We start from the raw sequence: 22,139 nt of genomic DNA on the forward strand, positions 1-22,139 counted from the left end.
AGATGAACATGCCCTGAAAGCACACTTCATCCCCCTGGCACTACAAGATAGGCTATCTGTGACTAACCGCAACTGTTTTATTACTTCTTTCAGGTTTTCATTACGAAGTCGGAAGTAGTGTTCCCATCATCACTTCAAACAGACCTGGTTTTTCCATAAATACGGATGCCTAAAGCATGTGTTTCAAAATTCCTTCTTGTCCAAGTTTAACATGACCTACTTTATAATAAAGCCAGATCAAGGTTACCTCCTAGCATCCTCATGTCAATAGAAAACATGGTTTATTTATTTTTATATCAATGCTGCATTTCCAAATTCCAATATTTTTGCCAGAGTACACTTAGTCCTGTGAAGTTAAATTTCATGCGTGTCAGAGGTATTTCCTCAACTGGGTAAATATTGAAAGGGCCGATCCTACTTTTTGACAGAAAGTGCTAAATGTGTTTGGTTGTCAGGTTTGACTGAATATTTCAAAGGGTGTCCAGGTGTTTCTCGCAGCGTCTTGAAGCCCCAATGAGTCTCCAGCCAACTGTTGCTTTGATGAGTAGCCTTTTCTCCTGGAAAGAAATTTTTCTGGTTAAGTCACCTTTACTTACAGTTCCACATTCTCCGGTTTTGGTGTGTGTGTGTGTGTGTGTGTGTGTGTGTGTGTGTGTGTGTGTGTATGTGTGTGTGCGTGTGTGTGTCAGGGTGTGTGTGTCTGTGTGTGTCTATGTGTCTGTATGGTGTGTGTGGGTGTGTGTGGGGGGGTGTCAGGATGTGTGTGTCTATGTGTCTGTATGGTGTGGGGGGGTGTCAGGATGTGTGTGTCTCTGTGTCTGTATGGTGTGTGTGGGGGTGTGTGTGTGTCAGGATGTGTGTGTCTATGTATCTGTATGGTATGTGTGTATCTGTGGGTGCCTGTAGGTACACATGTGTATGTAAGCACAGTTATACTTAGACCCAAAAAATGCTTTCAAACTTCTAACTGGTTAAGTTACCTTACTGCTCTCATACTGGGAAATTAATTTGTGATTCTAATTCTAACTGAATTAATCTCCTTCAAAAGTCTACCATGTACGTTATTGCCCAACTTCATAGAGAATTTAGTCAATATTAGTGAAAACTGCTAGAAGAATTAAGTTTTGTTTTGTGTTTTTTACTTCTAAAAGAGTATTATTAATATGCTAAAATATAATTTATATGTCAGTGTTTTATGTAATTTACATTTTTCTCTTGGGGAAAAAATGTTGCAAAAATTGAGGTTCATCAAGGATGCTCCAACAAAACTCTTGGATATTTCTTACTCTCAAATATGTCTTGACGGTTGGGCATGTAAATCAGTGGTAGAGTGCTTGCCTGGCATGTACTAGGCCCTTGTTCCATGCCCAGAAGAGGAAAAATAAAAATGTAACCCTGTCTATCTCATTGCCACCACCACCATCCTTTGTAACCGTGCTAAGAGCCTGCTGCTGTGTGCTTCAAAATGCCCACTGTTTCCCCTTGCGGTTGTTCGAGGAGATGGATAGCTTTTGCCTGATTTGATCTTCACACTGCCTTCCTTGTGTTGGCTTTAACTGAGTTTCTGCCATTTTCTACCTTCCAGGACGTCTTCAGCATTTACATGACTCTAATTTAGTTCTTGAGTATACAAGGTTTATCTGGTTTGGAGACACAGATTAAGCCCTAGATAATTTCATCTATGTTTGTGAATTGGCCATCCCAGCTAACAACCTTAACCTCAAGCTTAGGTTATGTAGACGTTCCTGGTGCTTTCGTTCTGACTCTAACAGTCCCTAGTTGGAGGAAGCTCGGTTCGCACATACTCGTCACTTCTCTGGCCCGGGCCTTTTTCTTTCTTTCATCTTTAGCAGTGGAACAGTATCTTTCCCTTTTCTGTCTTGTTTTAAACTCTACTTTTATCTTTGCAGGTTGGACAGCCTGGGAATTCTCTAATTTTGCTCTGCATTCCTCCTGACCTTGGCAAAGTGGCAGCTCCCACAGGCTCTCTTTCATAATCTAATTTCTTTGATTTTTCCAGAATCAACAAGAAAGTGATTCTTGTTACAGTTCTTCCTGAATAGAGAGTCAATGTGCCAGGAGGTATTAGACAACTTCCTCCCCAAACTTTCAAAGCTGAACAGTCCTTGATGCGAATTCCTGCAAAGATCGCCCTGGAGTCCGGCTTCCCAAGACTTCCTCAGCCTTCTCTCTTTAAGAAACTATCTTCCCACTCAACAGAATTTTCTGCAGGACCGGATGTAATCTTTCCTTGGAAATGGATAAAAGATGCATCCAATAAAAGCAGCAAGAATTTTTCCTTTACATTCCCTACTTCTATACTTGGAGAAAAAAAAAAAAAAAAGCCTGATTTGGCAATCACTGTGACTTCAGCAACCAGGACATAGAACATTAATCCAAATAAATTATCTTGAGAGTTTTAATAATAAATGTAACTTATGTCAACTAAAGTAGCCAGTTATGGAAATGGTCAAAATAATATTGAGACAGGTTTAGCATGAAGCCAGCCTTTGAGCCATCAAGTAACATCTACAGCTACCTGTATAGCAGATCGCTATGTACAGATCACAATCTAGTCCAAGTCCCTGGTTTTAGAGTTTGTTTGTTTTTTAATGTAGCATTTGAGTGATTAGCTGACTGGAATCTGGAATGCATCCCAATAAAGACAAAATGGAAGGAATTGATGTTCTACTCTAAGAAAGATACTGTCCATAATCACCTCATTATTTTTCATTTAAGCCTCTAAGTGTTCTATCTCTAAGTTATGAGTGAGAAAGTTAGAATTAGAGACATATACTATCAACAACCCTGTGCTCTGACTACAGCCAGGGTTGGAGGATGGTCCTCTACAAAGGCCATGGCCATTCCCTCTACTCACACATACTCCTAAAAAGCAAAAATAAAGAGAAAAGGCAAGGCTGTGGGATTGTTTCATCTTCATGGCATTTCCTACATGAAGTACACCAGGGGATTAGATGAGATGATGCAGATTGTGTGAGATGGCATCTTATGAATGTGGAGATACTAAATGTAAACTCTTTCTACTGAGACTTGAAGAGGATTGGTAAGTATTAACATAGATTGTCTAGATTGAAGTACTTTGTGGATATGTTTTCACAGACTGTCAAGGACATGGTGCTGTGGTCTCTTGGGATAGACCATACATATCAGGTCCTCTTACTCCCTCACCAACTGAATACTCTGACAATTTGCTCACCTTTTTGTATAATTGTTTCCTTGTTTGTGAAATAAGAATGGTTTTAAAGTGCACCTTACTTTCATGGGTGAAAAGAATTAACTGAAAAACACGTAAGAGTAAGTTAAAGCAACATAACATATAATAAGCATGAAAAGGATACTTCCTATCATTTTATTATACTCAGAATCTTAAAACCTCTATAAATCTCTGTTATAACATTCACCATCAGAACAAATGGCAATATTATTAGATTATTTTAGATGTCCCTCAGATAAATTGGGGAGTTTGGGAGAGCATAATCTATTTTATAGATAACTGTGAAGGTCTAGCATAGAACGATGGTTTAGATCAGGATGTGAACCTTAATTCTACTGTCTGCTAGAAATACAGGCAGGACCACCTGGATAAACATTTTTATCTTCTGAAATGGGAAAGTAATAGCAGCTTCCCAAGAGTGTAGTGGAGATTAATCGAGTTGTATTCGGTAGAGCATGTAACGGAAATGAAGAAGTTATTCATGTAGGTATCCAAACTTGGAGTCCCAGAACGAGGAATTTGTGTGCTAAGTGTCCTTTTGAGTTTACCTACCCTGGTGTTATGTCAGTGGTCTCTTAAATCCTTGTGATATGCTGAAGCTTGTTTGGTGTCTCGAACTCCTCATGTCAGTCACTCCACAAAACAGCTTTGTGAGATAGGTTTCATTGTCCTTAAGTTACAGGAAAAGGCGGAAAGATTTACCCAAGACCACAAAATCAATGAATGATAAGAGCTGGAATTTGAATCCAGATCTCTTGAGTGGGTTCTTCTTCTGGCCTGGGTTCCCATGACCTCCTGCTTTCATCTGCATGTTCTCAGGAAAGACCAGAGGAGGAAGGGAAGCCTACAGGTCCCTACACAGGACAAAGTAAAACAGGAAGAGGTGGGAGGAGCCTTTCTTAAAAGTAAGAATATAATTTCAAAGTAGAGAAAAGGACAAAAAGTGAGTGGGAGTTCATCTTCTGTGTCTGCCTTTCATTTACAGTTCTAAAGTCACAAAAATCACTCCACAGAGTAGGAAACAGGGTCCCTGTTGAGATTTATAAATTCAAATCGGGGGCAGGAAAACAAACTAAGCAGAAACACAACCAAACTTTTTATATTTCATGGCTTTATTTTCTAATAGTCTCTTTTCACACACACAAATATGAGCATTGAAACCCCATTTAGAGGCTAGTGGGAATATTATTAAATTGTGAGGAAAACATTGTTGATAGGTATGTGTAGATAATTACTAGGATTTTTTTTCTCTAATCCACTGTCAATAACTTACTCCTGTGGTGTAAGCTGACATTTACTTTCTTACTTTTTTTAAACTCCTGGGTTTCGGCTGAAGTTCAGTTTCCAGGAAGTCTCTCCGCTTTGGGGTCACTGTGCACCACAGCTTCAAATTCCTCTCACATCCCCTGCCCATGCACACAGTCATACAACTCACTGTCTGTTCAACCTGGTTTGGGAGACAGTGCCCATGTGACAAAATTATATCCCTTGGAAAGGAGCTGGAAAGAGAGAGAACAGATACTGCCCTCTCATGGATGGGACTTGATGTGGGAAGCCATGGAAGCTGCCACCACAATGGCATGCTTTGCCTGCAGGCTGGGATTTCTCCACTTTGGTCATTGGAGTCTGTCATGCTCCTTTAGAAAGAGTGCTGAGATGCAAAAAATATGAAATTCAGCCCTTTCACATGGCAAGGCAGCCCGGCTGACTTCACACAGAGGCATGAAGTCAAGATATTACAATAAAGGCTTCGTGGTGGGGGTGGAGAGGGAGTTACAGGTCGAAACTAAATATCTTGACAAGCCCAAAAGGAATGGAGTTATGAATAGAACTATACTAAGACTGAGTCTGGGATTGCAAAGATAAAACGGTTGATTACACTTTTCCCCCAGCGATTCAGTTACATACCTAAGTATTTACCAGTGCATCCAATAGCATCCTGCATGTTGAAACTATCCTGTAACATGTAAGATCACTGAATCACCAAAATCACTGAGACAGTTTTGTGAGTTTGTTTGTCAGCTACATGCTGCAAGGCCTTCAGCGGGCTGGGACCACAAGTGAGTGTGTGGTACGGAAGGGGCTCACCGTGCAATTTAACAGATTCCAAAAAAGGAACAAAAATCCTAAGAGAAGACATTCATGACAGTAAAAATTATGGTTGGTGAAACCTGGCTGAATTGGCTGGGGAATTCATGTGTCTGAGAAGATTTGCCTAATATATTGGGGTTAAATTCAGTCATGAAAGGACCTATTTGAAATCATGTTGTTCTTGCAGCTGGCTGAGGGCATACTACCCCAAATTAACCAGACACAGATGCTATTTTTAATCTTTCAACATTTGATTAAGTCAAGGGTTCACATCCTATAAGCCTAGTGCTTTAGAGTTGCAGTATAGACAGTAAACATCGGAATGCTTATGATATTCTGATTAATGAGGTGAATTTTCTACTTATGCAAGATGTTTTCCATACTCAGGGTTTAATTGAGAGTCATGGCACCATATATTCGACTCCTTCTCTGCTGTGGAAGTCAGTGTGCTGAATATATACTAATTCTTTTTTTGTTTTGTTTTAGTTTGGTTTGGTTTGGTTTGGTTTGATTTGGTTTAGTTTTTTGAGACAGGGTCTCTCTTCGTAGCTCTGGCTGTCCTAGAACTCACTCTGTAGACCACGCTGGCCTTGAACTCAGAGTTCCACCTACCTCTCCCTCTTGAGTGCTGGGATTCAAGTCATGTGCCACCACCACCCACCTACTTCTTAAGTAATGGTAAGCAGAAAGTGTAGCAAGATCCTAGATATCTTTATAAATTGAATCCTGGATTTAAGCACTGTGGTTCTAAGACCTAGGAGAGAGAATATACAGAGCTATCTCAAAATGGACTCTTACCTCCAAATACATCTGCTTGATTATTTTAGACATGTTGATGTTTTCAGATTATCATCATAACTATTAAATCTACATCTTACTTGATTTACTTTGATAGCACATTGTTCAAAATAGCTAGGAGATGGTGGTAACGTGGGACTTTATTGATGGAAGAGAGGATAAACAATATTTTCAAGCCTCTCAGATCCATTAATCTGATTCTGTCTCACTCAACCTCATTATATTCCAGTACTCTAGGGCTTTATATATACAACTCAGACTTTAGGCATCCTTAGGACCAACTTTAGGAAGCTGATCTTTAAAAGGTGGTGGGAAATTCAAAATGCTAGGTAAGAGGTCTAAACTAAGTTAAGATTCAAGAGTCAGCCTGGCCATATCAACTGAGCAGTGACAGAGAAATGGTGGAGTCATTTCTCCATTGCTTAAGAAGCCAGAACACCAAATATGGCATAAGGTTTTCAGCTAACATCATAAAGAAACTCAGTGCTGGACCAGGGATGGAGGTGAAATAGGGTCACAAGCATGTATACTCCCAACTTTTATATTCGTTCTCAGGGTAGGTCCTTAAAATAGAAGGTTCCCATGGAATAATGGCTATTTTAAGATTCTACAGTCAATAGTTCCAAAACATTTCACAGTTTTATCACAGCCTGCGTTCCTGCCATCCATCTTCGTTATGACCTTATGTCTTCAGGAGTCTAGGATTTTTATTTATGCTGCTGTCAGGTTAGATACAGTGTTCTCCTTTGGAACCTTGTCTGTAGATGAACATGTCCTCTGAATGGTCCAGGAAATAGTTCCACTAGAGATTCTCTCCTTGCCTCTCGGATTTTGCTTCTAATTGTTTCTGTCTTTGACTACAGAGGACTGCCCTGAAACTCCTGGAGCAAACGTGAAAGCAAGACCAGAGCTTGGAGGACCTGGGAGTTCATAGTTTGCCCTTTGAGCCCTAGCCCAGCCCCAGGGTAACCCTTAGATCTTGTTTAGTGTAAGAGTCTGGACATCCAGCTCTCTCTTCTGACTCAGGCCAACCTTGGTAGATGCCAAACTCTGGGTTCCCACACAACACACAGCTGAAGCTGCCCCTGTGCTGGGTGTGGCCCCAGGGCCTCGTTCTGTGCTTCCTTTCATTCTGTGCTTTATGCTTGTGATTCTTCCCCACGATGTTCCCCTACCTCCTCACTAGTTTCTCCTGAGAGCACTTCCTCAGTAAAGCATGTGTGTATAAATCCTCACCCCAGAGTCCATGACTAGGGGTTTCCAAGACAAACTGAAATGCTGCTTCCACTGCGACACTTCCCCCAACCCTCATCAGAATTAATTCCTAATGTGTCTAAGCAACAACGGTAGTTTATTTATATCTTTATTACAGCACCAGTTAAATAAATAGGTACTCATGTTCGTGATTTGGTCCCTGTTATGAGTTTAATTATGCCTTGCCAAAATTCACTTGAATGCTCTAACCTCCAGTGTGTCTGTATTTGGCGGTAGCTTCTGTAAGGAGGCAACTTAGATTTATTGGGTTTTTTAAAAAAAAGTTTCCTAAGCCAATAAGACTAGTGAGTGACCTTACACCTCAAGGAAGCAGGGCTCCCTCTTTCCCAGCATGCAGGAAGCAAAGGTCTTTTAAGGACACAGTAAGAGGGCAGTCATCTGCAAGTCAGGAGGTCTCTGAAGCTGAGTCTGCAGGCATTGTGATCTGGGATTTCCAGTCTCCAGACCCCAGAGGAAATCATTTCTTCCTTTAAGCCCAGACTGTGCTGTTACAGCAGCCCTGACCATCAAGCACAGCTCCCAAGCAGGACATGAGCTCTTCCGAGTAGGAATCATTTCATGTTCCTTTTGTTTTGATTGGTACATATTAATTATATCAAGTAATGTGTTTAAACTAAAATTTTCGTTGGTGGTGTTCCATGTTGTCTAGAGTAAACATACACAATTTTGGAAAACAGCAGGGGAAGGGGTTTCTTTTTGAAGTTTCTAATTCTTATGTACATCTTCCCAGCTCCACATACCCTAACAGTCAACAGTACTCATCAGGACGTGTCTAATTCTTATGTACATCTTCCCAGCTCCGCATACCCTAGCAGTCAACAGTACTCATCAGGAAGTTTCTAATTCTTATGTACATCTCACCAGCTCCACATACCCTAGCAGTCAACAGTACTCATCAAGCAACTAGGGTTATGGACAGGGAAATAACAGTGAAGACAGACATTTTGCTCATTCAGTTGTCAAGCCCCACTTATGGTCGAGCTCATAGGAGGGGCACTCTCCTAGGCACATTCCTACAGGCATGGGCACAGTGCCTGAGAATGCTTTGCATATTAGAATCAATCAGAAAGGAATTGTTTATAACACAATAAACTGCAGAGAAACTGGCTTCTGAAACTTAGTCTATGAGGCAGGCGCATCTAAGCAATAGATTATGATAAAAATGTAATCAGGTACAGTCCTCACAGAGGTGATGTGATAGTTTGATCCAATTCTTACATACTCACACCAAAATCATATCTTTACACCAAAATGCATTAATTTGATCACTCGCTATCAGTTCAAGTGCACCCTGATTACCTTAATTGACTGTGTGAGAAGCTTACAAATTAATTTGCTAAAAACGACTGAGTGTATTATGCTTGATTCCATTGTGTAATTATTTTTAAATGGACTAAAATGAAATCACTTAGGAAATTCTTACTTTCCGAATTTCTTGGATATTTCAAGAAAATGTCCAAACACTGCCTCTTTGAAACTTGCTTTTAGTTAAGCTTCATAGTAGACCCTCGTTTGTTTCTGTTCACACTAAATAAAATTTAAGAACAATCTAAAAACTGTGCTTGATAAATGCATAGCAGAACTTCACTTCAGTGCTTTTGTCTCACTTCTATGTATTAATACTGCACATCCACTAGCATAGGAAAATGGTCAGACATACATTATCCTTAATTTACTGATAACCTAAAACCATACTCAGGCCTCACCAAGGTGAGCTGTAACAAGAAGAGAGTTCTGCAGCTTGGCACATTCTTATAGGTATGGGCTTAAGTGCCTGAGGGATGGTTTGCACACAAGAAATCAAGAGGAAAGAATATTTCTCTCCTACCTGGAAAAACTATTGAGTGCCCCAATCTCCTGAGAAGTCCCCCCATCTCCACACCCCTTCCAGCGTTTGGCAGGTTGGCTTCACCCTGGGTGTAGCATGTGAGCAACAAGAAGCTGCTCACATCACCACTCAGATCACTCTTGCCTCATCCATCCATCTGGGTGGTCTTCAGAGAAAACCCTTAAAGGAACACAGATTCAAAGCAGAGCTACGATGCCACCCACATCATTTCCATGGTTAGAACCCAGCCAGCTAAAGCATATTGGCTATCCTAAAATAATAAAAACAAATTAATGGAATTGCCCCAGGGGAAATCAACTTCCACTTACAGGCAGAGTGGCAGAAACAGCTGTTAAAACTCACTTAGTTGAAATCCCATAGTAGCTTCTTACGGATGTTTTTCAAAGACTTTGAGTCACTATTATGAAAAACTCAGTTAAATAATAGTCACTAGAATAAATTTCAGTGGAGGACAGGAAGAGCACATGAAATCTGCATAATGGGTAAAAATGTGGCTGGATCATTTGCAAAATTTATATTTCAGTGGACTTTGATAGACAGACCCAGGCCCATTTTAGTTTTAAATTTTAAGAGGGGAAAAACATTAAAACGCAAAGAAACCTTTCCTCTGAAAACTCAAAACCCCCAAAACCTTTCCATTTAGAACTTAAGACCTAAGAGCTTCACTGAGCATGTGTTTCAAATAGATTCCTAGGTGACATTTAGGTGTTTTCTATAACTGGATACAATTCCTATAATAAAACTCCTACATAACAATGGCAGGAATAACTTAAAGCCTATGTTGCTGGTCAGAGAGGGGGCTCAGGGGGTAAAGTCATTTGCTACCAAGCCTCATAATCTAAGTTCAATTCCTACATGTTGGAAGGAGATAACTGACTCCTGAAAATTGTCTTGTGACCTCTATATGCACTCCGTGACACAGACACACATAAATAAAAGTATAATTGCAAAAGTGAGTTTTTAAAACTATATTACCTTAAATTTTAAAATAAAATCAACTGTCTGTATTCTTTTCCCCAAGTGTCTTCCTATTTTATTAAAGGGTTGTACAGTTATATAAATGTTTCTAGAAGAATCCCTGTAATGTTAGTAATACAGGAGTGCTTCTGACAAGAAAAGAAATGAGCTTAGAGACTTTTTCACATTCTTCATCTTTAAAAAAAAAAAAAGAAAGAAAAGAAAAGGTTAACTTGCCTTAGATGATGTCTGTGGCTTCCTTTGGCTTTTGAATTCTAAAACCTAAAATACTAAGAGCTACTTACACTGATAAACAGTAGAGTTAATGCTTTTGAAGCAGGTAGGGATGCTGACAGTGAAAGATCACAAGCCTGGCTGAGAGGGCCTCTTCACCATCAGAACTCAATTCTTCTACCTGCAGGGAAATGAAACACAGTTATAAAGCTGCAATGGGACTCACAGACCCAAAGGGAGACCTACAGAATCTGAGACTCTAACCAACAAGAATCAGTACTTTGGGGGATGCAAGAGGCCAGTCTTCAAGACATTGTGTTAGGACCAACTGGTCCAACCCATTTGCCTTCTGCCCTTCAGGCTTAAGACTCAAAGCCTAGGGGAGAATTCCATTACTCACATGATAGATGGACGATCAATTCTCATCCTGCCCCTATTTCAGTATCCCTTCAACCATTGTGAGGGATAAAAATCTAACACTTATATTCCTACAAATTCTAAAAATTATTTCCTATAAATTGTAACAATTATAACTCAATCGTCTTTAAAATCAGCATTCCAGAATGCATCTAATCTTTTGCTAATCCTAGGCATTTGTGTGAACTGATCTCACACAATAGATGGCATGAGGTGGAGGCATGTGTGTGCTGTTTCTGCAGTATCCCATGTACAGCAAGGATGTCAGAGTGTTTGCTTTCTCTGCAACAGGTTTAGCTGAGGTCTCCAACACCAGCCATTAGCTTCATAGGTAATGAGAAGCATGCATGACAGGGATCACTCATGCTCTGTGGTGGTATTGTGTTCCCCAAAATATTGTGTACCTTAATAAACTTATCTGGGGTCAGAGAACAGACAGAGAACTAGATACAGAGGCTAGAAAATGGTGGCACTCACACCTTTAATCCTAGCATTCCAGAGACAGAAATCCCTCTGGATCTCTGTGAGTTCAAGGCCACATTGGAAACAGCCAGGCATAGTGACTCACGCCTTTAATCCCAGAAAGCAGCCCTTAATCCCAGGGAGTGGTGGTAGAAAGCAGAAAGGTTTATAAGGCATGAGGACCAGAAACTAGAAGCATTTGCCTGGTTAAGCATTTGGCTGGTTAAGCATTCAGGCTTCTAGCAGCAGTTCAGCTGAGAACCATTGGGATGAGGACACAGAAGCTTCCAGTCTGAGGAAACAGGACCAGCTGAGGAATTGGCAAGGTGAGATAGCTATGGCTTGTTCTGGTACTCTGACCTTCCAGCATTTACCCCAATAACTGGCCTCGGGTTTGATTTTATTAATAAGACTCTTTAACATTCATGCTACAATGCTCTATGCATCTTGCAAAGCTCTGGACCAATGATTCTGGCTATGATTTCTGATCTCCCAGCAATAGTCTAGACATCACATTCCTGGAGCCAATGGCTACAAGAATAATTAGGAGTTAGCACTGTATTTCCCAACTCTTCCTCTTCCTGATGGTAATTAGACCCCTCCATAGACTACTCTTGTCCTGAAAATAATTCCTGAAGCTCCAGGTATCTATTTATGAAACCTATTCTGCTTATATATGAAGTTGTAGTTCCATTTCAGTCAACATATCCTTGTTGTTTATATACCCACTTCTTGACTAGTGGGAGAGAATACATGGGAGCCTTACCAAAACCGCATGCCCAGAGACAATTCTTCTATGAGAAAATGAGGTGCAGAAGGGAACTGTATTGTGGATAAAACAATCAACCAGGACCCATCCTGTCAAGGAACACAAATATAAAGAAATCAAAGCCATTTCAAGAGGGGCTTGCACAAGCTTCAGTTTTCTGAATTCCTGAACTGTTCTGAAAGTTTCACTTCTCCCTGGGAGGAGCTTAATTACCTCCGGGGAGGAGGTTAAATTACTCCCTCTTCCCCCCTCCCCCAGGAGGAGCTTAACTACTCCACGGGAGGAGTCAGAAATTTCTGAGAGTAACATCCGATCCAGGACTTTCAGCTCAAGTAAATACAAAGACTTTCTGCACTCCGTCTGTGTGCATGTGCATTAAGTATTTGAGTACAATGAGAAGTTTCATTTTGAACCTCTACTAAATGATGTAAATTTCATATCTACAAGAAAACACTGCAAAGAAATGCAAATACTCAAGACACTATAGGCTCATAATCGTTAGCTGGAGAGTCTGGACCTCTGCAGTTCTGAGCCTTACCCAGAGGACAACAGAAACAGCCACCTTCCCAAGGCCCGTTCGTTACAGTCTGTGCATCTTGACCTCCTCAGATAGAGCTGAATCTAATTCCTGAACATATTCCAAATGCTAAGGTTCATTATCCCTGAATGCCCACAGCACCTGCTTGTTTTTATGATACCTCAGCATTCTTCCCTCGGCTTAGTTTCCCTCTGGTGGTCATGGTCACCAGCTTATCAATTGGTCCGTTAGGATGCTGACTTTGGGCTGACAGTTGCTCTTGCTTGCCCAAATGCTAGACAGCTATTATTTCCTTCTCCGTTCCAGCTAGAGCTGTGGGTTTGGTTTCTATCCTGACCTGTGACTCTGCTGCTTTTCTCACTTAGTCATTTCACACATTGAGTTCATCTTTTACCCACACTGGAAATGCTGCTGGGACAACACTGTCACGGTGATGCTTTGACCCAGGCTTGCACGTGTGTTTTATGTGCCACCTGATAGCACCATCAGGAACAGGGAAGGGAAGGGAAAGTGCACCCTAATTGAGTTTGCATGATGTGTCAAGTATGTCCCTAAGACCCTCACCATGTGTTAGTCAGCTCATATCGTTAACTGAGCGGTCTGCTTTCCAGAGCCAATCATCCTTCGGTATCTGCCGATACTTTGCAGGACTACACTAGAGTTTGGCTTAATTAACCATCTCTCTCCCAGATGAGCCCTTAGGCTCACTTATCCTGCCTTTCAACCCACCTCTTCTCCCCTGCCCTTGTTTACAATCGCTTCCATCCTAAGAACCCGCTTCAGTTCAACCTCCCAACTTTCGCGTTCTTTCCCGCATCTACCCTTTCTATGGGGAAGCTCTGACCAAATCCCAGCTAGTTCTAAGGGAAATAAACACAAATCCCTCAGATGCTAAAAACTGACCTCACAGAAAAAACACTATGATAGCAAGCAGATTTCTAACGTATCTCCTGTTTCTCTAAAAAATAGGCCCATCTGTTTTGAATCAGGGGCACACTGGAAGTGAATGGGATTCTCCCAACAGGATAAAAGTGAATGGATATGACTTATCTCACAATATCTCAAAGCTTTTCTGCTCTTCTTAGCCTTCCATGTGTCCTTTCCCAGCTGAAAGAGGATTACTAAAAGATAAGCTTCCAAGATAGAATGAAGTGTTCCTCGAGAGATTATGGGATAACTGTGAAATGAGTGAACAGTAACATCAGCAGCTCCAAGGAAACCTCCCTGACCAGCTGAGTAGAGTCTGGGTCTCCATGCATGTAGACTTCACATGCACAAACCCACCCAAGAGTTCACCACATACTCTTCCATAGCAATTCAACATCTAAGGTGTTGCACTGCCCTCCGCATCTCTGAATTCTGAAGCATAAAAACTGTTAAAGAAATAAATCTATTTTTGCAACAGGATTCCTAGTATTAGGTGCTTTGTAAAAAACAGGTTTGGCCCTGGCTTAGAAAATAAAAGTGTTAAGTTCCTAAAAGAGCTGTGAGAATTTGGAGTCAAACACCTCCCCAGGGCTTGAGGTGTTAGTACAAGGTATTTCTATGTCCCTCCCCTTTTCAGCCTGCCCCAGCACTTTAAGATGAGAAATGGAAACCAGAAAGAGTTCATCTTTCAGGGAAGGACTGGACCCTTGCTTTTAATAAAAAACATTCTCCTCTCTGGAGCTCCTCCTATGGGGAAGACAGACTTTTCTTCCCTGGATCCAAAGGAGGGTAGCTCGACAAGAATCTGTGGCGAGGTTGAAGGAACAACAGGGTAGTAAGTGTGTGGAAACAAAGGTGCAGGCAATGCAACGCTTGCAATTTGCAAAGATGCAGTGGACTCACGAGGGAGCAGCGCTGATGTTTCACCCCTTTGTTACATATCCACCCCAGAGCCCGGCTGACTCATCTGCTCTGTGCTTCTCAAGAAAGCAGCAAGGGACACCAGGGAAAACTAGTACAGTGGAGAAGCCTTTCGGAGACAGCCGGGGCACATCCTACACCAATCTACCAGAACCTAGCCCCTGAGAGGTAGTCCACGGTAGGAGTCAAAGGAGGCAGCCCCCAGGTGTACACAGGGCCTGTAGCCATGCATTGTACCACAGTAACATGGAGAAATGGAGAACTCCATTGAATAATGGCTAGACCATGTCACCAGCTCCACACCACAGGGTGAAAATATGACAAGTGCGGAAACGGTTTAACACATATGTCTTAGTATGTATTCAGGCTGTAAATACCCAGTAAGCCTTAAAAACTGGGTGCAAGAAGGGACTTCAGAAGAGACTTGGAAAGTGACAGCTAACAGGAACAATTGCAGCATTTTCCATACTTTTTTTTTTTTTTTTAAAAAAATACGCTTTGAGATCCTTTCTTTGTTGTAGCTGTTCAGAGGAATTTCTCCCGGCACTTCTAGACCATCTACCCAGATGGTCACCTAACCGACAGTTGCAGGATCCCCAACCATGACGATTTTCAATGGCTGGCTCTCATGATTAACTTTCCCCTGTGTGTTAACTGTCAGCAGTCACATGTTGAGAAATGTTGAACAACCAAGTGTCCTGGGAGGAACAACACACCTGTTGTGTGTGCAGCTTGCCAGTTTCTATGGCATAGACACTAGCTACTGCTAATTTCAAACTACCAATATGAGACCAGAAAAGGTAGAATTAAGAAGAGATTGGCACAATTGCTTCTCAGGGACCAGAGCAAGACATCTTTAACAGCTCACTGAACTGAAATGTGATTCGGAAATCCATTCATTCTTAACCATTGTTTAGCTTCAAAATGCTGCTAGACTATATCTTTGTCATTTGTGTTGTGTGTCCTCCCTGATGAACAGAACAAACACAGAATGCTCGTGAGAGAATGAGAACGGGGAGGAACTACAGATGAAAGGAGTCCACTTCAGCGAGAGAAGTCTTGATGGATGAAATGAACTAAGCATAGTACAGTAGATAATTAGCACATTTAAGGAGATAAAAGAAAAGTCCCACTAGCTTCAGATGCCCCTACTGCAGCACATCTTAAAGCCAAGGCCTTTGGAGATTTCCTGGTGGTGGCTTTTAAAGTAACAAGGGACAATAGGTACACAGGCCAGCCATGCAAACCTGACAACCTGAAGTCATCCCCTGCAAGTCACCGTGGAAGGAGAGAACTGACTCCTGAAATTCGTCTGCTCTCCTTCTCTCTCTCCCTCTCCCTCCTTCCTGCTTTGTCTCTCTGTCGTCTCTGTCTCTGTCTCTGTCTCTCTCTCTCTCTCTCTCTCTCTCTCTCTCACACACACACACACACACACACACACACACACACACACACACACACACACACACACACACACTAATAAAAAGTAAAAGAAAATTGCCTTTATTGTATAGGGTACTGATAGAACATCCTCTGCCCCTACACTGAATGATCTTATCAGTTGCTTATGGGAGCACAATTGTTTACAATACAACACTGTAAACAAGATAAAGCCAGAACTACAAAAGATGCTAGAGCTCTTGTTCCAAAGAAAAAGGTGCCATGTTCCCAAGACAGTACAAGGGTATATTTCTGACAAGTCTCAGATGCCCAGAGATCTAGTATTAGCTGTTTCCAGACTAAGATTTCTACTGGGGTCTCTGTGTACATTCAGATCTTCAACTGTAGCCCAAGTGGAGAGGAAAATGACCAGAGCACAATTAAGGTGCTTTCTCAGAGAATGCAATAAAAAGACTATGTCTATCCCTGCCATTTCTTGGAGGAAAATACCAGAAAGTCATACTGTTTTCAATCAAACCAACAACAAAGAAAGATTCAATAGCATGACCTCAATTTCACATCAACATTAACAATTCCAGAAGAACAATTTTGAAATCATTTCTGAGTAGAAGAGTCTATCACTGGCCCAATTCAATTACATGTTGAACTAAGGCCAAGTCAATTAAAAAAAATAGCACAGCAAAGACTGTATTCTCATACAGAACTTTAATAGAAGTCTACTTTGCTTTTGATGCGCTAGGTTTACACAGTGATTATGTCCTTATGAAGTTCAGTGAACAGCATGAGGTCAAGCCAATTAAATGAAAACATGAAGCCCTTCCTGCACCAGCCAGTCTGCCTCTCCCTAGCTACAACCTTCCTACTCCATGATGACCAGGACCACAGTTTGGTGTGGAGTTTTAAAAGTCTCACTCTGCTCTACTAAAAAGAAGAGTTTATTGTCAAAGTGTCATTTCAAGCTCTTTGTAGGAACATGTGATACGATCTCCCGTCACTAAAATGAAAAGTCAGAGTTACGTTATCGTATATATTCACAATTGTCATTTCGTCGTAATCCAATCCCCTCTTCTTCACAGGCAAACAGGCAGATGACAAGTGAATAAGTGGGGACAGACAGATGACAGACAAGTAAATAGATAGATAGGATCAAGATATGCTGAAGTTCCTCCATGGGACTCCGCCCACATTTAAAAAGTTTCTTCAGTAACACAGAAATAGAAACTAACTTGGTTAAGAAATTTTCAACTCAGCATTTCCCAAGTTTGCAGGGAAGAAAGCCTAATCAAGAAAATTAACTTGGTGAGATAACTCAGACAGGATGTGGCCTCAAAGCTTACAGCCATATTCTGGGTATGTCACAAGTTTGTACCTACCTCAGAACTCACCTCTTGCTCAAGTAGCTCCAGCAATGTTCCCTATGAACTTATTAAAGAGGATAGGGCCGACCAGGGACTCCAACAGTAAAGGGACATTCTTCTTGGCATGGCTTTATGGATACGGCCCCGTTTGGGAAACAGGGGGCCACCAGGTCCTCAAGGACCTTGCGTAATTGTGAGCAAAAGTAGGGCGTCTGTGGGCAGGATGGGGCAAGGGGACTATTTTAAGGATTCCCTGAAGCTCAGCTTCAGATGATGAGGCCCAGCTTTGTCACACTGGCCTGATGGGGATGTGCTTTTAAAGACCTTAGGCTAGCTCAGGAGACTCAGAGCAGCAAAAGGCTCTGATTCTGCAAATAGCAGCAGCGGCAACCATGCTTGTAAGAGCAGAATGGGTCCTTTCAGCCACACTTATTTAAATGATGAGGCTCTGTCACTGTCATCTTAGAGTTGGAAATCAACACTGCTGACCTAGATAAAGAAATTCATTTGGAACAATTGCTTCCATAACATATGTAGCCGGTGACAAGTCAGTACATGAAGAACTCTTACAGATTTTGAAATGTAGAGCTGCAGAAGTTGAAAAACATATGAAAAAGAAAATAAGTCAATTTAAATAATAACCAAAGACATAGGGTATCAATTTTTATCTATTTGATATTTCTTCAGTGCTAATATCCAATGTTCAGAGAATAACAGGGAAATAGAAACACAAAAATAATTATTTACTTACCTATTAAATATGTACCTAATAGATACCATATACTGAACATAGATATTAGGAATGTGGCAGTAAAACATCTTTGTTGATGGATGAATAGATGATTGCTAGACAGACAGAAAGGTAGATAGATAATAAGTAAATAGGTAGATAGGATTAAGATAAAAAAACAGCTTTGTTTTATCAGTCTTACATTTTTAAGAGAAATTAATAAATTATTAAAATAATTTTATGCATTCATGTTCCTATATAAAGTCCAACAGGCATTGTCATAAAACATGACAGGAGATATGTCCATATCAGGTAAATTGGGCAAGGCCTCTCAAAAGACATGATATTTGAGAGATGATGGCAGTGTGAGAACATTTCTAGTTTCAAAAATATGCAAAGGAAATGATGTGCTTAAAAGTATCCCACTGTGGAGTTGACTGCACTCTATTCTATAATTGTAGAAGAATAGAAACAACATAAAAGATTGGTCTTTGCTTGGATCACTTTCCCTGGAGGAAATAGGTGCCATATTGTGAGTTGTCCTATAGAGGCCCAAGTGGCAAACCATGGAAGCCCCAAGCCAACAGCCATATGAATGCACTTGGAAGGGATCCCTGAGTATAGCCAAGCCTTCTGACATTAGTGGTAACCCTGATCTACCTACCTAAGTAAGTTCTTAAATTATAGTTAACTATAAGTTTGTAACAGTTGTCTAATTTGGCCCAGATGGTCTTTGACATTGAAACTCAGTGTTTCAGATTTTGAATCTAGTCACTGCCCTCACTCCCCGTTTTCTGCAGACCCTACTGCTCCCAGATGCCATCTCTGACTCCCAACAGTGACATCTGTGCAGATAGCATCTTTATGACTTTTTGTCAGAAGCACAGTAAAAGTTGTGGATTTTAAACACTTGTACCAAGCCAAATATCTTCATACTTCAAAACCAAAAATGTATACCTACAGGTATGAGGTTTTATAATAAAAGTTATTTGAGAAGGGTATGTGATGTCCAACTTTCACTTGAAGGCTTGTTGTGCATTGGCATCTTGAAGGCTGTAGGACATCTTTCAGGAAAGAATTTGGTTGACTTTAATATTTTCCAAAATTTAGCCAATTATCTATTCTTCTTTCTATATTTTATTCTTTATCATGTCAGAGTAGCTATGGCCATAATAGGGCCATACTATGCAAACTTTAAGAAAAGTTGTTCCGGTTAAAACAACAACTAAAATTGTGAGGTTTGCAATACCATCATCGCTGTGGACGAACAGAGAAATGAGTTGGAAATGTAGGTATTCTGTACATTTCAATAGACAAAGCCTTGTCCGGCCTGGTGTCTTAGAATTTTCTTTGCTCAGAATCAATATTGCAAAATGGTTATATTACCTTAAGTGGCCTATAAATCCAACACAATTCCCATTAGTATTCCACTGATATTATTCACATAACTAGAAAAATATCCCAAAAGTGGCATGAAAACATAAAATAGCCTGAAGAATCAAACTAATTCTAAGCAGAAAGAACAATTTTGGTGATATCACACTACCTGGGCTCAAATTATACTATAAAGCTACAGTAACAAAAGCAGTATGGCACTGGCACAAAAGCAGACGTGTGTATTGATGAATAGCATAGAAGATACAGAATAAGCTTAATATACATCTATAGCCACTTAAGTTTTGGCAAAGATGTCTAATTAGGGGGGAAAAGGCCCCTTTAACAAGTGGCTTTTGGAGAATCAGATATCCATATATGGAAGTATGGCATTAGGTTGATATCTTTCACCCTGCATAAAAATCAGTTTCAAGTGTGACAAAGACCTGGAAGTCTAATCCACTAGTGGGAAACAAAGGCAAAATACTTAAGCACAGGCAAAAATGTTTTGTCAAGGATTCTCTTAGTAGAGGAAATAATCTCAAGTCTTTACACTAGATTACATGAAATTCAGAAGCTTTTATATGGCAAAAACAAAAAAGAAGACAGAGTGAAGAGCCTACAGGATAGGAGAAAAATCCTTCCTAGCTATCAACAGACTCAGGGTTAATAGCTAGAATATAAATAACTGCAAAATATATCAACAAATAAAACCAAATTTTCCAATTTGTCAAAGAGAAGAGGACATCTTAGGTGGGGTGTTGGAATTCCTGTAACATGAAAGCAGAAAAAGGGCTCTTGCAAGGAGGAGGGGCCAGCAAGAGTGGAGCCATGGGTCAATAAAGAGCAGAGGGAAAGGGGTCAAAGAAGAACAAAGTACATCTGAGAACGCTGCAATAAACACACGGCTTTGTATGCTGTCTGGACACTAACTAGAAACAAAAGGATATTTGCCTTGCTTCCTTCTATGTTATAATCCATTGCCAAACATGGGTGTGTAGGGAAGCCATTCCTCTGTAGCAATTGCTACCACAACCTTAAGTCTTTGCCAAGCTTCCCCCTGCTGTTTAGCTAGCATCCAAATCAGAAAGCATGACTATTTAGATGCTAGCATCTAGGAAGCAGGCCAAAAAAAATGAGAACAAGAATAAAAAGTGGATATACACCTAATATTGTGATTATTGGTGCCTTAGATATTAAAAACACAATTCTTTAGGAATAAACATTATGACAAATTTAACTAGTTTCCTGAAAGGGTTGGTCAGGTACAGACTGTTAGAATTACCAAATATCTAACAAATATGAATGTTCCTTTCTATATTAAATAAATCCCACCTGTTATGAGAATATACTGGCTATGCTTCAGAGCCATGTCACAATCCAAAATAAATTCTTATGCCCGGGCCTGGCATTGGGGTCTAAAGAGCCAGGACAGGTAGACCTGGAGGAGGTGGAACCTGTAAAGCCACCTGGTACAGGGCTGGCTCTTGGTTACAGGGGATCCTGTTCAAAGAGTCAACCCTGCAATGCATATGTGCAACAGGATGAATTGTCCCCCAAACACCATGACCAACAGCGTGGGTATGGAAAGCCATCCAAGAAGCTGGCATGTAAAACAATGGAGTTTAGTGTTTGCCTGTGGCCTCTGGGTTAGTCTGACAACATCAACACCTCCTGGCAATTTATTTAAAAATCAGAATTTTAAGCCATCTATAGATGCTATGTGAGTTGGCCTGTTTAAAAAAAAAAGAAAATATTGTAACCTGTAAAGATGCACTAAACTGAGAAATATTTAAACACATACCTGCAATAAGCTAACTAGAACTAACTACCCAAAGTGATTGACAGATTCTTCACAAAGTCTATCATGGTTCTAATGGAATTTTCCACAGAAATAAAAGAAAACAAAAACTCTAAAATTCAGATGGAGTCACAAGAGATCAAAGGAGACAAAACAGTGCAAAAGAGGAGCAGATTCAGATGCCTGGAACTTCTGACTCAGTAGAGTAAAATCAGACACGAGACCAATGAGCAGACCAATAAGTGCATCCCAGAAAGCGAATTCATGTGATCACTCAATCAAATCAGTTTTGTTGGAAAGTGTAGAAAGAGATGAAATTGGATCCTAATCTTATACTACACACAGAAATATACAAATGAATGAATGACAGGCATGAGATCTGAAACCATAAAAACACACATATCAGGAAAAATCCTGGGCATCCATCGGCCCTGGTGACATCGTTCTGAATCTGACACCGGAAGCAGAAGCAGCAAAAGTAAAAGAATAATTGGGACAGGATCAGACCAAAAAACTTGCGTATGCCAACAAAAGTAAGTACAAAGGAAAAAGTCCCCGTTGCCATGGTGATACCTGAAAGGAGGAAAGTTGAGGGTCATGTTGCTAGAGTTTTCCTGCCTGGCCCACAGTCAGGACAAATCTTCGTCACCCGCCAGTCCCACAGCTGCTCAGACCCAACCAAGTAAACACAGAGACTTATATTGCTTACAAACTGTATGGCCGTGGCAGGCTTCTTGCTAACTGTTCTTATATCTTAAATTAACCCATTTCTATAAATCTACACCTTGCATTGGTACTGTGTTTCTTATTTAATAAGACGGTTGGTTACATCTACAGGGTCAGATCACAGGAGCAGTTTCAAGGCATTGTTTCTTGGGCCTAGCCCTTTTAGACCTGTGGAGAGGCAGAATGTTATGGTTGAAGTTCCTCACAGAGGGAACTGGTTCCTGGTGTCCTGGAAGCAAAGGGAGAGACCATGCTCTCCTGAAGTACATGCCCTCA

The 22,139-nt window shown here is 40.7% G+C and overlaps 1 pseudogene; it reads right to left on the reverse strand.

Moving 5' to 3' along the window:
- Nucleotides 1–10,527: 10,527 nt before the first annotated feature.
- LOC128108809 (PRELI domain-containing protein 1, mitochondrial-like) overlaps nucleotides 10,528–22,139 on the reverse strand; it is a 44,805-nt pseudogene continuing 33,193 nt past the window's right edge.

This window comes from Peromyscus californicus, unplaced genomic scaffold (genome assembly GCF_007827085.1).
Source record: "Peromyscus californicus insignis strain IS unplaced genomic scaffold, ASM782708v3 Scaffold_13__1_contigs__length_99412109, whole genome shotgun sequence".
Taxonomy (NCBI): domain Eukaryota; kingdom Metazoa; phylum Chordata; class Mammalia; order Rodentia; family Cricetidae; genus Peromyscus; species Peromyscus californicus.